Genomic DNA, 16,987 nt, shown 5'->3' on the forward strand with positions numbered 1-16,987 from the left:
TAATAGATGATAAAGCTCAAAAAGTAAGCTAAGGACTTTGAATTTCAGGATGCAAATTTTATACTTAAATCTGTAGGAAATGGGGAGCCCTTGAAGATTGTTTTAATGAAAAGAATTACAGAATCACAGCAGAGCTTTATGTAGATTTCTCCAGCAGCTATGTGCTGGTTGTTTCAGAGCATAGAATATTTATCCATATTGACGCATAAATGACTTAGTTCAAGTATTCTCAAATGAGCTCTGTGAACTCAGAGGGGTGAATATACTGGCACAATTTAAAGTTCTCCTTGAAGATTCTGTTGATGTTGTTGTTTGCCTGTTTTGTTTTAACATTTAGAATATGTTTTTTATTCATTAGGTGATATTTTTTAAATGCAAATTTAGGATCAGCTAGATAACCACATTATAACTGGATATTACCACAAATTTCAGTGCTCTTGCCTTCCTTCTATTTTATCATTGTATTGATATCAATTACAATTTAAATTGTCATGAACTAATAAGGAAAAATAAAAGAGACTTTAAATGTAAATTTGTATTCATACCTAGGGAAAAGCAAACATTTTGTACTTATTTTATTTTTTTTTAAGTTGTGGGAGAATCATGTCATCACAGTACCTGGTAGTACATATTGAATGAATGAATATTGAGTGAACTTGAATGAATATTTTGCCTTACCTCTCCAGACTACTTCCTCTATCCTATTCTTTTTATTATGTGCCCATGATCTTCATCAAGAGGCTTGCTCATACTCTGTTTGGTTTTTTGTTTTTGTTTTTGTTTTTTTTTTGGTTAGGTTCAGTAAATGGGAGTCTATAGCAGGAGGTTGAAGAGTGACAAGAATGAGGTCAGGGCATTTATTTTGCTGGTTTCCTCCTGGTTGGGTTCCTACAAGTTAATTATGTCCCTCTTACAAAAATCACAGATTTTCTAAGTTTTTCCTCTCCTATACCTGCAGCCACACTCTCTATGTTCTGATCATTGTTTCTTCATTTGCCTCTACAGTCTTACAGATGATAATGGCTCTTTACTGTTGCTATTTCTCAACCCTCTTTAGTTTCTTCTTAGCCAGCCCATACCTTTGTACACATTTCCTTTTTTAAATCCTCTTTAAGTACTGAAATGCCATTCATTTTCTGCCATGATCTATCTAATACAGTGAACCTCAATAGTCATTAATATGTTTATATTTCAAGTATCAATTTGGTTCTAACAAAGTAGTATCATCTGTCACATTAAAATAAATGTGTTACTTTGAATCATATTAGTTTTATAGTTTTATTTGTATTTAATATATAAATTTGTTTTATATAATTGTATCTGAGGTCTAATCATAAGATTCTAGTTTTATGTTTGTACATATTTAAGTAAATTAATGATAATAATAAAAAATAATTTAAATCAACATTAAGCGTTCTCGACATTTTTCCACCAGGCCATATATCAGTCAAGTTTGATAATCACTAGCTGGTATGGTTTTGCTGTCTTCCCACCCAAATCTCATCTTGAATTGTAAGTTCAAGATGTGGAAGGAACCCAGTGGGAGGTAACTGAATTATGTGAATGGGTCTTTCCTGCACTGTTCTCGTGATAGTGAATGAGTCTAACAAGATCTGATGGTTTTAAAACAAGAGTTCCCTGCACAAACTCTCTCTTTGCCTGCCACCATCCATGTAAGACATGACTTGCTCCTCTTTGCCTTTCACCTTCCACCATGACTGTGAGGTCTCCCCAGCCACGTGGAACTGTAAGTCCAATAAACCTCTTTCTTTTGTAAATTGCCCAGTCTTGGGTATGTCTTTATTGGCAGGGTGAAAATGAACTAATACACTAGCCTAGCTTATTGTTTCCAACAGAGGTTCCAAAACATCTCTAAAAAGCATCATAAAAGTTACCAGAGTGTGAAAAGCCAAGAACTTCATAAAGCCCATTATAAATGATTTCAGAAGTAATGGCCAGCAACAAATGCATATTCTTCCACTTCCACAGAGATCTGAGAAGGCCTACATGAACCACCATAGCTTTTCATGAATACCAATCTCCAAACTCCACACTGGAGCATTGTACTTAGAATGTCTTCAAATCAAGCTAGTGAAGTAAATTCATGATATGGCATACCCCTCTACTCTAAATGCATAGCAAGTATAAACAGAAAAAAAAAACATAGCTATATATTTTTTTAAATAAGCATCTATGTGGGCCAAAAATTCACAGTGGTAAGTAGAGCTGAAGCCCCTGGCTTGCTGAGTATCAGGTCCAGAAGCACACTGGCAGCAGGCAGTTCCATTTCAGAAGCCTAAGGTACTCCAGATGAAGAGCAAGCTTCACAACTCGTAGCCAAAGGTTAAGGGAATTTCTGCTGATTGATGCTTGGAATTAAAAAGGCATTAGGCTCAGGGAATTGGGAAGATATCAGCCTTATAGTAACTGAAAAACTTGCCTTTTGGCTTAGTGAATGAATCTTCATTATCCCAAATATCACTAAGATAGAACTTTGAATCATCATTTTATAACTTGGTTCTGCATGGGGATGGGGAATCAAGTTATAATATGATACTTAGTTATATAAGTTGGTACTGCCACTTACCCTAACTAATACACTCCCATTAGATGAGGTGACAGGTAGTATACTAGTTAGGGCAAGTGACAGTACCAAATCAACCCAAAATATCAACAGATTTACACAACAAAGTTTTATTCGACATTCACAGCACACTCTAATGCAGGTCAGATGATTCTCCTTGGCAACTGTCATCCAGCAGTGACTTGGGAGTCTGGGATGATTTGCTATAGTATGCCTGCCAATTCAGTGTTCTTTACATTCATTGATGAGATAGAAAACATGGCTATCTCATATCAACACACCAGTTTGAATGGCTATTATTCAAAAGTCAAAAAAATAGATATTGGCGAGGTTGCAGAAAAACGTGTTGGTAGGAATGCAAATTAGTTTAGCCTCTGTGGAAAACAGTTCGGAGATTTCTCAAAGAACTAAAAGTGGAATTACCATTTGACCCAACAGTCTCCTTACTAGATATATATTCAAAGGGAAAGAAATCATTCTACCAAAAAGAAATCGGCACATGTATGTTTATCACAGCACTATTCACAATAACAAAGATATGGAATCAACGCTGGTGGCCACCAACAGTGGACTGGACAAAGAATATGTAGTATGCATACACCATTAAATACTATGTAGCTATAAAAATAACAAAATCATGTCTTTGCAGCAGCATGAATGCAGCTAGAGACCATTATCCTAAGTGAGTTAATGTGGAAACAAAAATCAAAATACTGCATGTTCTCACTTAAAAGCAGGAGCTAAACATTGGGTACACAGGGATATAAAGACAGGAGCAATAAAAACTAGGAATTCTAAAAGGGAGGAGGAGGGGAATATTGAAAAACTACCCATTGGGTTCTATGTTCACTACTTGGGCTATGGGATCAAGAGAATCCCAAACCTCAGCATCATGCAATATATTCATGTAACAAACCTGCACATGTACCCCCTTATTCTAAAATAAATATATAAACAATATTTAAAAAGAAAATAAAACATGACTATCTCACATAAACACTAAACTGTTTTTTGGACTCGAGTGATACTTGTTACTTCCACTCATAGCCTATTAGCTAGAACTAGTCACTTAATCCTAAAATAAATACGAGAGTGGAAAACAGAAAAAAGTACATGAATATTTGCTAAGCAGGATCCAGGTGGATGAGTCTTCAGATTTTCTAGAGAAGTGAGTAAGTCCAGAGTGAGAGAGAAAACAACCGCCTTCTCATGCAAAATAAGCTGCAAACCAAGGTTTCAAAACGTAAGAAGTAATGTACCAATAAGAAAGAAACCATAAAACAACAATTAGAACATGAATTGCTTTGTATGAAATCAATCTCATAGAAAAGACTGCCAAACTTTAAAAAAGTGTATTTTGCGGCCGGGCGCGGTGGCTCAAGCCTGTAATCCCAGCACTTTGGGAGGCCGAGACGGGCGGATCACGAGGTCAGGAGATCGAGACCATCCTGGCGAACACGGTGAAACCCCGTCTCTACTAAAAAATACAAAAAAAAAAAAAAAAAAAACTAGCCGGGCGAGGTGGCGGGCGCCTGTAGTCCCAGCTACTCAGGAGGCTGAGGCAGGAGAATGGTCTAAACCCGGGAGGCGGAGCTTGCAGTGAGCTGAGATCCGGCCACTGCACCCCAGCCTGGGCAACAGAGCAAGACTCTGTCTCAAAAAAAAAAAAAAAAAAAAAAAGTGTATTTTGCATCTTCATAGAGATAACTGAGTTAATAGCTTCTACTTGGAAATTAAGTATGAAAATGGAAGAAATAAAAATTTATATCCAAATGGATCAATTAGAAATATAGCTATCAAAATAAAAATGCAATGGGTAGATGAAACTGAATTAGATGTAATTGAAAACAGAATTACTGGTCAGTAGGAAAAGGAGTAAGAAAAAAATGCACCCAATAAGCCAGAGACAATGAGGCTTTTAAAACAGGATGAGCAATTTTGAAATGTAAGACAAAATGAGCAATTTACACATTCTTCCAATAAAAGTCTGAGAAGAATAAAACAAAGGAAATGGATGAGAAGCATTATTTGAAGAAATCATTGTTAATAATTTTTGTAAATGGAAGAAAGACATGAAATAGAGAATGCATTCCTAATTATGGATAATAAAAATAAGTCCTCACCAAAACTCATGCTAAACTGCAAAATACTGAGGATTTTTAACAAGCCATCTTAAAATCTACCTTGGAAAATATTTTAACTACAAAGGAATAAAAATAGATTCACAAAGATTTCACATCTAAAGCAATAAAATCCAGAAAACAACACAACAATATCTTGAAAGCACTGAGGAAAAAAGATGTCAACTTAGAATTTTATATCTGCTTAAACTAATACTTCAGAATGAGGCAAAATCTGCACATTATTGGATCTACCAAGACTTAGAGTTTACCACACACAGACCCTCCCCATAAAATTAAGGGAGGTACTTTATCAAAGAGGAAAGTGAACCCAAAGGAATATATGTGCCACAAAATGTGTGAGAACAGAAGCCCATAAAATTCTAGTAAAGAAAAATAACTATTGGCCATACAAAACTAATGATAACAAATAATTGATGTTCAAAAGGCAAAATAAAAATTTGAAATCCATTAACAAATAAGACAGAAGGATCAAGGGTCCTTAAAGAATGTGAAGTCCCCTAACAAGTTGCTTTTGATTGCTTAGGATTTCAGTATTAGAAAATATTAGAAGAGGGGCCAGCCACAGGGGCTCAGAACTGTAATCCCAACACTTTGGAAAGCTGAGGTAAGCAGATCACTTGAGGTCAGGAGTCCGAGACCAGCTTGGCCAACAAGAGGAAACCCCATCTCTACTAAAAATACAAAAATTAGTCAGCATGGTGGCGCACGCCTGTAATCCCAGCTACTTGGGAGACTGAGGCACAAGAATTACTTGAACCCAGGAGGCAGAGGTTGCAGTGAGCTGAGATCATGCCACTGCACTCCAGCCTGGGTGACAGATCTAGACTCCACCTCAAAAAAAAAAAAAAAAAAAAAAAAAAGAAAATATTAGAAGTAGGGGGAAAGGCTCAGCAGTGATAGAATCATGCTGAGCTCCAAGTAAGTGTTTGTGCTTGACCTTGATAGAAAACGAATTTTTCTGTGTGCCTTGCTGTGTTTTCCCATCTCATTTATTTCCCAAAATTTGAAAGAGAATAGGGTCTGACCTAGTTTCCAATTCTGGAGTCTTTTAAATTATTTTCTATTAATCCAGGTAAGTGATTGTATTTTGAATATATATAGAAAGTACGAGTGTTTTTAAGATTACAAAGAGGTGTTATGCTTCTGACTTCTGGTGGGGAGAACAATGACAGCATCTTTGGGTACACAGTGACACAAAGATGGGAGCAATAAAAACCCATGAATCATAAAATCACACACACACACACACACACACACACACACACACACACACACGCTCATAATCATTATGGGCTTTCACCTATGTTACCAGGTTGCTATAGTTCAAAAGTATAACAAACTGCGTGAGGCATCACAATTGCTTCATAAGGGAGTCTTACTTAAAATTCAATTTGCCATCAGCAAGTGGTAAAGATGAAAAGAATCTTACAGGGTTCATACTTTGAATTAGCTTATGAGGAAAAGGTGGTTTTCTGCCAGGAAAAGTGGAAGATGTTACGTAGTATCTGCCATTTTTAGTTGTAGTTACTGTAATTGTTCAGGGTCATTGAAATCAAAATTTAGGTATTTGAGTCTTTTTTCTGGCTGAACTTTTTTTGGTAATTAAAGAGCAAAAACTTTAGAAGAGTTTATTTGTAACTGTTGTTGGATGGTGGGATAAAACAATTATAATGAATTCATCTATATCTCATTATTGCAAGCAGCAAATAAGTCTGTTGCTTAGTGATAGTGATTATAAGAGAGAAACAAGTAGAATTTCATTGCAGAAAAATATTCATTATACAAAATTTGTTATAAAAAGATCATTATTTTACAGAGAAGCTCATTGAATTGAATAAGCTTTGTTACATAGAATACCTTTTGTAATATAAGATACCATGACAATTTTTACTCTTTTCCTTTATCGTATTTTAAGCCCAAGTCATGTGAAATGCAATGGTCAGTTTCTTATAGCTCTGTGGTCTGTGTCATAAGAAAAATGCAAAAAGTAATAAATTATTGAGGACATCAAAGTAACAGAATTAATGCAATGACAATGTGAAACATATGGGAAATGTGGTTTCAAAGAAGATCAACACTTACAAAAGTTTGGGATTTCTGGACTGATTTCTTGAAGCAGAAAAAAAATAATTTCAGCAGACTTTAATTCCTCATTGCTGCAAAATAACATTTCTTTTTTAATATAGATTGGAAATGGATTTTTAAGGACCTATATAATTGTTCTCAGAGCCATAGCTGTGGCTTCCATTTGTTCTTACTATTTAAATTCAACACCTGCTGAGAACCAAAATTTCTAACCATGTAGGAGGAAGGAAAATATTAGATTTCATTTTATCATGGATGAACTCAAATCAGTTTGACAAAACTGAGCTAATTCTAGCTTCCTGCCTACTGACTCCCAGTAAAGAGCATGAGTGAGACTATCAGTATTTATCCCTATTAAATAAGCTACTAATTTGTTACTTGTTACTCCAAGTCACGGAGTGAACAATTGAACACGCATCAGACTAAAGCTACGAAAGAAGTCATGTCTAAGTGCCACAAGTTCAGCAAAGTTGTAATGAGACATTATAAGTTTACAGAAGGAGAAAAGTGTCCAAGACGACATGGAATTCAAGGTACAACACAAATAAACAGAACACCACCAGAAGAGATTGATCTTGTGGCTTAGGAGGCTTACTTTGCATACTCTTTAATTCCTTTTGTGATGCAAAATGATCACTGTAGAAACAGAAAAGAAGTATAACGGAAAAGAAAAGCTTTATGTATGATTAAACTTCAATAGAAAACAAGACACTTGGCAATTAAATGCAATATTAACGGTGATTAAATAGATAACTGAGCCTATATCATTTTCAGGAAAAGTCAAATGCTTATTCACTTGGCCCATTTGAAGCTTATGTTTCATTATGCTATTTGGCTATTGTTTCTGGAGGTAGGCATTGTGTACATATCAAAATTTACGGTCAACAGACCCTTTAGCTCTTGTCTTTCTAGAGTCAATTTACTCTAGATTTTTGTATTTGCTATAGATTTCTGCAGCTACTATAGATTTGTCTAGCATGTATTTTTTCATGTTTTACTGAATCTATTGAATCCAATTATATATTATTTTAAAGACAGTCTAGTAAAATGAACACATAGCTCTAAATAAAGAAACATCATTAGTGGCTTTCATTTCAGAATGTAAGAACAATGGAAAGGCAGATTGATAATACACAATTTCACCTGTGAGACATGATTTTCTGTTTACACATGATCAAAAGAAAACCAAGCTTACTGATTTTAATATAGGCCATTTTTCTAACTCAGCCTTAAGTGATTTCAACCTCAAGCTTCCTATTTTCAAAGACATTGAGTCTTAAGGGACAGGCTGTATTTTAAGCTAATATGTCAAACTGATCAACTGAAAAATATATCTACCTGTGATGTACATCTCAAACAAAATCCATAAGAGAAAATTGACAGTGTTTGTTGGAATCTAGATAAATAACCCCAATAGAATAACATTTTGAGTTAAAATAAAAAGATTTAGGTGAAATGTTTCTAACTTTTAGAAGTTCATAAACAGGAAAAACAAAAGAAAATCTCTCTCTCTCTCTCTCTTTCTCTCTCTCTCTCTCTTTCTCTCTCTCTCTCTTTCATCGGCTTTTACTCTAACAGGTACTTCCATTTTTAGCTGTGAAGAATTGATTGATTTGAAGTTGTGGCATTGTCTTCTAATTAGTGGTAAAGATTCAGAATAGTAGCCTCTGTATTATTAAGTGTTACGCAAAAACTGGGCATTTACTGAAAATACAGAGAATTTGTGCCCACTGGCCCTTTAATCGCCTGTGAGTTAATAAGTTCTCATTAATCAATTTGAAAAGGAAACAAAATTCCTACTGATTATCATGTGAATAATACTGCTGGACCCTGGTAAAATGTGAAGTAAGTAAAGTTTTTTGTGGATGCCCTGTCTTCCCAACTACTCCATTATTCTTGTTCTCTTCCTCTTCTCTTCCAACCTCCCTCCCTAGCCCATAATAGTGACAATTTTAGCCCAAGTAGAAGAGGATATATGCAAGGCAGGTGTTTTGGAGAGAGGGAGAATTTTCAGCAGATAGGACTTAATGACAGTAACTCTGAAAATAAATCATATGTGTGACTAGGTTAAGATGCTTTTAAGATGCTTTCTACAATTTTCAGTTATTGTTTTGGTCTTTTTCAAAAAACACTTAATCAACCAGACAACAAATATTGATGATATGTAGTATATTTTGTAGTAAGAGTGCACCTTGTTTATTCCCCTGGTCCTATAAACTAACCACACTTAAACTACCTTTTAATGATAATTCTGTTTTTACATGGTAAGGTGAGAACTAAGAACTGGCATCTAAATACTTGATGTTCTAAGTTCAAAGAAACACCAGTAATTACAGCCAGCATATTCCTTCTAGGACTTACAGAGAGACACTGTTCTAATATAACCATAAAGACCACCAACACAACCACCTTAATCAATACAAAAGAAAGACTTGATTTGGGAAAGCTGAAAATGAAGGCAATTGCTTTCCCATGGAGTAGGGCTGATGGCATACTTCTTCTTGCCAAAGTAGAGGAAGGGCCCAGGAGAATTATTCTCAATGATTGCTGGAATAGTCGTGCCCTCCACTAAGTTGTCAACTGCTGATAATTTATTTAAAAGTTTCCAGGCTACTTTCCAGTCTACTCAGCCAATGCTGAGTGTGAATAAAGGGCAAGAGGAATGTGGTGTATGAGAAAAGGCAGTGAAACAGCCCGTGTAATTCACTATTAAATATGGACCATGATCCATGATTTTCTATGTAGACCATGAGTTAAATGGCTGGGCTTGACCTCTCTTGCCAGTATGAACTCTCTAAGCCTGTTCTACAAACCAAGGGGACCCCACCAGTAAGAAACTATACAGTGTATGACTGTGAGAGGGGAAAAAGATTAACACCAACCTGAAGCTCTCATTCCAGGAGATTATAGAGAGGGTATTACTAGGCCCTCCAAGAAATCAGAGAAGAGTGATGGCCAGTAAGCATAAATAGAGAACAACCTCTTGAAGAGAAACATGTAAGAAAAGAAGCTATGTCGAGAGAAGTGCAGGAAAGAGGGAATGAAAATGAGCCATAAATGTAACTGATGATAGAGGGAAAGGGGAAGGTTTTGAATTGAATGTAAAATGAAACCTGCAAAACACACAACACTGAGTCTAAAAAAACCAGAGAGACTGTTCTGATAAGTGATTAGAAAGTCATGGAATTGAAGGTAGCACCTGAGCAAAAATCAGAGAGGTCAGCACTGCACAAAGTTATCAGAAAAATAAATCTATTTCATGTTTATTCCTCAACAAGTTAAGGCTCCTCAGTGAACTCATTACAGATCTTTAAACATTTTATCATATTAAAATACATTTTAGAATGAAATACTCCCTGAAAATCATACCACACTAACACATTGATATCATTTTCATAAATTTCTTTTTAGGGTTTGCACATATGTATAGTTATATATTTTACATAGTTATAGTCATACTGTAATTTAAATTTTGCAATGTTTTATTTTCTGTATCATATTCTAGCTAGCATATTATGACCATCCACTGTAAAAGACAAATTACATTTCATTGTTTTATAATTTGTAACTATTATCCTATTTTTAAATATTTGTTTCTAAACTTTGCAGCTATACATAATATAACAATTATTCTCAGTTCAAGTGGTTTTTATTATTTTATTGAGTTATTTCTTAGGATTACTGGTTAAAAACATTTCTCAAGGCTTTTGCTATAATATAATTATCAAATTTATTTCCCAAAGTGTTACAATGCAGCCAGCAATAGATACTGGCTTCCCCACAGTCTCATCAGTATCATTGTATCATACTATCATTGTTTTAAGTTTTGCTGACTTTAAAATACAAGAAATGGGCCCTTATTGTTATTTAAATCTGAATATCTTGGATTCCTTATAAGAGTGAATATTTTCCTTGTTTACTGGTTTTATTTTCTCCTGGATAAGTTGCCTCTTCATATCCTTTGTTCATTTGTCTATCTAAGATTTTCATGTCATTCTATGTATTTAAATGAGCTTTATATAGTTTGAAAATATTAACTCTATTCCACTTTAAAGCTAGTTATATTTCTCTAGTTCTAGCCTTCCTTATAGCATGTATGTGCATGAGTGCAGCACAAACATCTCCTTACTGTCAGGATGCTCCTCTTGTATTTAATTGTTCTTGCATTCTAAATTATTCAAAAGCTCATGCCATTTGGGAGGAGAGGTTCATCATTTAGTACATGATTCCCACTCAAGTAATTACATTCTGCTAATTGGGGATATTCCTGTGGCATTCCTGAGGGATAGGATTCTCTGGGACTAAGAGGATTACTTTGGACAGTCAGGGACAACATGCTCCATGTGTGGGCAAATAAATCCTTCTCTGACATTCCTTGTCCCTTGACAAGTATTGAAAAAGACCTATTTACATTCGTCCAATACATCCTCATTCCCCACTCCCATCCCAGGGCAGAAAGTCTGGGGCTGTTATGCAGTTCAATAGAGAGAAAGGCTTCACACGGTCTTAGAATGGGACTTGCATGGAAGATAATAGGATGGGGACAAGTGAGTGTTCTAGACCAAGTAACAATAGAGACAATGCTCCTTCAGATACCTCCTGTCTAGATATGCCTAGAGCCTAGGCTCTGATTCTGTAAAAGTAATATCTTCCAACAACACAAGTAAAGGGAGGATTCTATGCATTTCTGTGAAACATTAGAATGAGAGTTTCTGCTCATATTATTGAAGTATAAGGATCCCTTAGAGCCCTTCTTGTAAAATCAAGGAAGCTGTTCTGGCATCTGTAGCTATACTCCTTAGCCTCACTACTATGCAGAAATAACATTGCTACAAGAAGAAGTCAATGAATATTTCCCATAAGCCTTCTGCTTTGCCAAGAATATTAAGCCTGCAGGCGGAGAAGCAAAATTATAGGAGAAAGTAGGGTGGTGAGCAGTAAATACATTATAAGGCTGTGTGGTTTGCAGGTGAAGACAAATTGTTTTAAAGATTACAAAGACTTTCTGGGTCTACATACAATACTCACGAACACCTGACAACAGGTCTCCATTCTTTCATTCATAAATGACTTATTTCATTCTCCTTTGCTAGTTTCTTAAATTTATAACAGATCAGTTTACATTATACCTTTCTGCCAAATGTCTCCTGACATTATATTAATAAAAGGTTTGTCAAAATGAAAAACTGATGAATCCAAGAAAGAGTCAGAAACTTATTGAAGATTTGAACATCTCCAACTCCTGACCATTATTGGCTTATATTTCTATGAACATAAAACCATGGAATCACATAATTCATATAGATCATCTGCTAAAACAATTATTGTTCCATCAGCACATTATCAAGTATTAAGGAAAGATTATTATTACTTTTATACCACTCTTGGTAAACAAAAACAAGGTCCTACACTTAGATAAGAAAGACAGCTGTGCACATGAGTGACTAAATAACTGAGGTTAAGAGTCCTTGACTCAAAAATATCTCTTTTAGTCACTCTTTCAGTAACTGCTGAAAGCAGAGATTGACTTTTTGGCTATTATCCCATTAAACTGTAAGTAGCCCCCAAATAGGACAACATAGAAAAATATTGTCAACCATTCACATTTTGATACAAATTTCATTACGATACTTCTCAGAAAACTATTTATAGAAAATGCTTTTCAAAAGAGAAATAAATGCAAAATTTATCCAGAGAATAGAAGATACTAAGTTCAGGGCAGTATGAAGGCAATAACTTTTTTTCCCCCTAAGCCAAAAATGCAAGATGTGAAAACTGCAAGGTCTGAATTAACTCAACCATGACAAAAATGTCCATTTATATTGTTACCCCATAGAACTACTCTGATTCTGAATTTATATTTCAGAAGGGTGAAATCAAAGGAGCCCTGCTCAGATTTTATGTCCTGGTAATTAAACTAATTTCCTCTTTTCAGCCCGAAAGCAAACATAGCTAGTTGCCTATCCAATATCTTTCCTAACTTTTGTTTTTCAATAGGACCCTGACTTTTTGGAGAGGCAGCAATCTGTCCAGCTAAAAATACTTGTTTTCCCAGACTCCCTTGCATCCTAATCAGGTGGCACAGTCCTGCTCTAAGAAATGTAAGCAGACATCTGCTGGGATTGATGAGAAAGCTGTTGCTTTCCTGATATAGTCACCATCCATTCCTGCCTCCCTCTTCAGTCCTTTATCTTTCATTTTTGTTTGCTAAAATATTAGCATAAGACATGGCGGGCAAGCATCTTTCTTGCAATCATAAGATGCCAAGATTGAGGGCAAAAGCCTACAAACTATGTCTGGCATAACAGAAACATGGAAGAATTTAGGTTCCTGATGGCCTGATTGAGCTGCCACACCTAGTCCTGTACAACCTACTCCCAAACTTCTTGCTACAGGAACCAAAGCCCTGCCTGTTAGGGTCACCAGGGCAGTTTTCTGTTAGTTGCAGCCAAAAGCACCCCTAATAGGTTCCCTTTGATCCTGTTCTGACCCTACACAAATATCACATGAAAACAGATATTAGTATGGAATTTATTAAAATTTGCTTCAAGTCTTATCCTGTGAATTTCTGAGCATACAGACATAAAGAAACTCTACTGTGATGAACTCATCACCTGTTCAGATCTGTGTTCTCTCTCTGACATGCCATGAAACATTGATTTCAATGTTTAACAGATCAATGTTTAACAGATATTTATTCAGTGCATACTACATTCTAGCCACAAAATATATAGAATTCTTCCATTATTAGAGCTTATCTCTAACTTTCAAAAAAATCTTGTTTTCTAAAAAATATGCCCATTGATTGTGGTGATGTTGACTGAATATTTCTTTTCAACTGCTTAGCCTGGTATCATATGGAATATAAAGCATCTGTTCTATATAGATTGAAGAATAGAATTTCTAAAGCGAAAAATATCACTAAAGGTGCATTGAAATTTAAAAGCAGGAGGTCCATGAAAGAGTGCTGCAATATCCAATTAAACAAAAAATCTTGTCTGAGTAATGAAGTTTTTTGACACCTACGGTTTTACTGTTTCCCTTTGCATTCTTTTATTTTTCTGAATAAAATCAAGTGATGGATAGAAGACAGCCCTTCCTGATGCTCAATAAAAGGCATGTTTGTGTATTAGACACTGTGGGAAGTATTCTAAGAAGCGACAAGCTTGCAAAAGATGTAACCATCTAAGCTCCCGGCTTCATGACAGCTTGAATCATCTATTCCAAACTGCCAGTCACATACTTTTTGACTCTTCTTGGTGGGATTTTAGGAGTGTCTAACGTTTAGGGATGAGCATTCTTTGTGAATTTAGGTAGAGACTGATTTTAACTTGCTTTTTCCCCTATGGACACAGCATTCTTGGACTGGTCCTGAGTGTTCCCCTGGCTCCATAATGGATGGGCCTCTTATGGAAATAGTCGATTTGGGAAGAGGCACAATGTATAATACAATAATCCTGTGTAAATTATAAGAAACTGGAGTGGAACCCAAGCATACAGTAAGTCATTTATGAATACAACTCAGAATGCATAAGGCTGGATGCACTATATTTTCTACTAGCTCGGCTCCCTGCTATGATTTAGATCTAATAGGATACACATGCTGTTTGTTTGTCTTTGTATTGGCAATATGCTTGTAATAAATTGTATGGCTTCCATGAGCATACTAAGGATTGAGTGAATTAATTTTCTTGTTTGTTGACACTAGCTTGTCCTATTCCAAACAAAGCATAGATGGTGTCAGAATTGTGCTTGAGCATATAATATGAATATGTGCACTTACATCTGAGTATAGGCCTATGGGCTCTTTCTCATTAGACTATTAAACATGTATGTACACACACATACATGCATACCTAAATATATATGTACATATGTGGGTGTATATATACATAAAATATATATTATAGTTTTTTCTTAGAGTGGTCCATATTCTGCAGATTAATGTAGTCTATATATGCCTCTACTTTCCCAGAAGAGTACATATTGTTTCTAAAGGAAATTAATTTAGAAATAAGATGTTCCTTCTCTAAAACTTCTCCTCTGAATGTTTAGAAGTAAAAACTCTACCTTGCATGACTTGACCAGGAAGCCACACTTGAAAATTATGCCTGTCCCATTCTTGAGGTAACATTAGGTCATAAATATCATTTAGACTGTAATGCTTTAATATCAAAACAACCTTGAAAAAATGTCTTTTTAATTATGTTGATAATGTGATTAAAACATAATATTGTGTCCTTTAAAGGACTTCATAGTAACTCTAAAGGCAGGAGAGATGTTAGGGGTATATATGCCACTTTTCCCACCTTCACACATGTACACTTGGAGATCCACTTTTACTGATGAGTTATCTTTAAAAATTACAGGCATATGATAAAGGAAGAGTCGAAGAATACTTTTCAAAGTAAAAATACAAAAACAGTTAAAGAAAGCAGTTAAATTGAAACATTTTTAATTCAATTACACTTAGAATAGGTTCATTAAATGTATAGTCTTTAATTGGCTTAAAAGAGAAAAATATCACCTTTTGCTTCATGACATGTGTTTGGTCAAAATACACGTGGTTATACTTGTTATCTTTCCTTTTAATACTACCAAACACATAAACACACACACACTCTCTCCAGATAAACCTGAAGAAGACTGGTAGATGCAGCCATGGTTTGTTTTGTTTTGTTTTGTTTTTGACACAGAGTTTCACTCTGATCACTCAGATTGGAGAGCAATGGCACAATCTCAGCTCACTGCAACCTCCTCCTCCCAGGTTCAAGCGATTCTCCTGTCTCAGCCTCCTGAGTAGCTGGGATTACAAGCACCCATGACCACATCTGGCTAATTTTTGTATTTTTAGTAGAGATGGGTTTCACCAAGTTGGCCAGGCTGGTCTCGAACTCCTCCTGACCTAAGGTGATCCACCCGCCATGGCCTCTTAAAGTGCTGGAATTATAGGTGTGTGCCACCGTGCCTGGCCACATCCATGGTGTTCTAATGTAACTCTTAATCACTTCAGTATAGTTTATCCAGTCACAAGTGATGCAGAAAAATGGGAAAGAGGTGAGACTTGTTCCTGTCTTCTCTAACAAATAAACTCATTAAATTGAATTATTGATAACTAGAATCAACATAAGCAGTTAATAATTCTCAACTCAGAAGAACAGGTAAAAGGGTGGGGTGCTTTCCTGAGCAGAAATATATCAAATCCTAACTGAGGATTAGATAATGCCTTGTATTGGAGAATGTTTCTCTAGGGGATATGCATTTTATGATATTATCATTGCTGTTGTTGAGGCTAGTATTGCAACCATCCCTGTCCTTAAATGACGTGAGTTGGTTTTGCATGTTCCCTCATATATGAATCTATGTTCAGAAGAAGTAAGTATCTAGATACCAACGAGGTCTGATACAAATTCAGCAAAACACATTTCTAAGTATATACTCTTGTTCTGATAGCAGATTAATACCTTGAGGTCTAAGAGTTGGTGCCTAGGTCCTCTTTGTTTCCCTTAACTTTCTGTGTTGATATGTCTGAACAACAGGTCTAAGATAACTCACCATAATACTCAAGGTTCACATATACAAATAAAGATTATTTTTTACATTAGATTTCACAGAGAGAAAATTATAAGAATATATAAAATATTGTTGATAAATAAGACAAATGGTAACAACCATAGCAGTTTTTAACATTTGACAAGTGATTTCTAAATTTGCAATTTCATGATTGAGTTCTTTTTTTAAATTTTTGTATTTTAATTTTTGTGGGTCCATAATAGGTTTATTTATAGGGCTGTTTTAATATAGACATGTAATGCATAATAATCATGATTGAGTTCTTAAATCATAAAATGTCTCCAGTCATTATAAAAGTTTGCATATTAATTGACAATATAATGTCTTTGAAAGTTAGTCAAAAGGTCACCAAAACCAAGCCTTTACTGTAGAATTAAAATCTATCCTATGCATGGACTTTTATGTTTTATTGGGTTCTTCACCCTCAGTTTTTCTAACATATCTGTTAAAATTTTCTTTCCTCCAAATCTGGCTATGTTATTCTGCTGAGGGCTTGGCAATTCAAATAGCAGCTCTGAAATTAAAACTGTTGATGTTTTATCCTCTTTGTATCATTTACCCCAAACAGGCCTGGTAGTTATATGCTTGGAGCTAGGTCAGA

At 35.3% G+C, this 16,987-nt stretch overlaps 1 long non-coding RNA gene across 1 annotated transcript in view; it reads right to left on the reverse strand.

Moving 5' to 3' along the window:
* LOC105492829 (uncharacterized) overlaps positions 1-16,987 on the reverse strand; it is a 313,905-nt gene that overhangs the window by 264,242 nt on the left and 32,676 nt on the right. The window lies entirely within an intron of this gene.

This window comes from Macaca nemestrina, chromosome 7, assembly GCF_043159975.1.
Source record: "Macaca nemestrina isolate mMacNem1 chromosome 7, mMacNem.hap1, whole genome shotgun sequence".
NCBI classification, from domain to species: Eukaryota; Metazoa; Chordata; class Mammalia; order Primates; family Cercopithecidae; genus Macaca; species Macaca nemestrina.